This window comes from Etheostoma cragini, chromosome 8 (assembly GCF_013103735.1).
Source record: "Etheostoma cragini isolate CJK2018 chromosome 8, CSU_Ecrag_1.0, whole genome shotgun sequence".
Classification (NCBI taxonomy): domain Eukaryota; kingdom Metazoa; phylum Chordata; class Actinopteri; order Perciformes; family Percidae; genus Etheostoma; species Etheostoma cragini.
The window spans coordinates 12,400,820-12,402,350 of record NC_048414.1 but is presented as its reverse complement, the minus strand read 5'-3'; the positions used below and the strand labels follow the sequence as shown (position 1 = coordinate 12,402,350).

At 38.3% G+C, this 1,531-nt stretch overlaps 1 protein-coding gene across 1 annotated transcript in view; it reads left to right on the top strand.

The window, feature by feature from the left end:
* The window catches only part of syt7a (synaptotagmin VIIa), a 74,064-nt gene that overhangs the window by 41,036 nt on the left and 31,497 nt on the right, over positions 1-1,531 (top strand). The window lies entirely within an intron of this gene.

The window sequence follows — 1,531 nt, the reverse complement described above, 5'->3', positions numbered from 1 at the left end:
CGTGTGTGCGTGTATGTGTGTCCATAATTGATTTCACATCCAATCCACTCAGGACTTTCTGTCACTTATTGTTTCTCTCAGTTCACCTTTCACACTTGTCTTTCCTCCCATGTCTTTGTTTCACATATCATCCTGCATTGTCCGTGTCATCTTCTCCTTCTGCATGTTTTTTTTTTATGAATTTAATTCCTATTTTCAGCTCTTTCTGTACTGGATTCTCACTCATCTTATGTTTCTTCCCACTTTCCTAAAACCTTTACGATAGCATTGAATGACACATGAGTTTCCTTTTGATAGCTTGTCCTTGCCTGACAGAGATTCAGACAGATTTGCCTCTCCAGAAATTGCTGTACAAGAGTACAGTATGCCTATGGAAAATCTTTTTTTTTGGGGTGGGGTAGAGTCTACCTTCTGGGCATGCAGATGTTTTGAAGCTTTAATGGTGGATTGTATGCATCTCCGTGGTTTCAAAATGAACAAAATGATGAGGTCATTTAATGTACTCGCCAGCATGCTAATGATAAGTGCTATTAAATGCCTAAAGCGGACTATAAAAGACTGTCAATGGTCTCTATATTGTTGGCTGAGAACATGTTGTGATGTGTTCAGTATAAAGACTTTCATGTCTATGATAGTTTATAAAGAGACTGTTAATCTAGTGTGTTCAGTGCTTGAATTACAAACACACCTCCTGTTTGCAGCTGTTTAACTAGTCACTCCTGTCACATCAATGTTTATTCAATTGTTGACATTTCTATTTTAGGTTGGTGCTGATTATACAATAGATGGGCAGTTTTGTTTCAGTGTGTGGGATTGATGTCACTTTTGCTAAGTAGTGCCATTGTGGGCGATATCATTTTTGCACAGCAGTGCTATTGTCAACTCTGGCTTTGTAAAAAGTCCAACAATTTCCAAAGCCACAATATCAAAGGTGTGGACCCTAGTTTACAATGATAGATGTGGTCTCTGGACATTATGGAGTCCACATCAATCCGCCTGTTCTGAAGCTTGGTATATATCTGTTGCACAATTTGCATTTCCATAGACTTTTGATATTTATGAGCATTGCATGCATCATACATAGATATGAGTCAATTCATTCTCTGTAACTCATACATAATCTCTGATTTTTAGTGCTTGGCTTTATGGGTTTGTGTCTATGAAGACATGTTGAAACTGTCCAGGTGTGACTGCTGGGCACATGCTGCCCGGCCTTAAAGGAAACAGTCTATATAGAATACACAGGTGGTCACAAAGATTTTTGCAGACACCTCTTGGTGCTGATCTGGTTACCACTAGAGGGAAAAGTATGTTCTACTCCTTACCGACTAATGGTGCTCATTGGTCAGGTCTATAATTCTGACCAAGCTGAATTCCATTGCTTCGAGTTAATACATGTAAATCAACTGATCCAGCCGATACTGATGTCTAGAATTTTCATTTGGCTGATGTTGATAAAGATGTGCCGATGTTTGTTGTTTCCTTTTGCGCCAGTTAAACAAATAAATCTCATTATAATTTTTATTTTAAC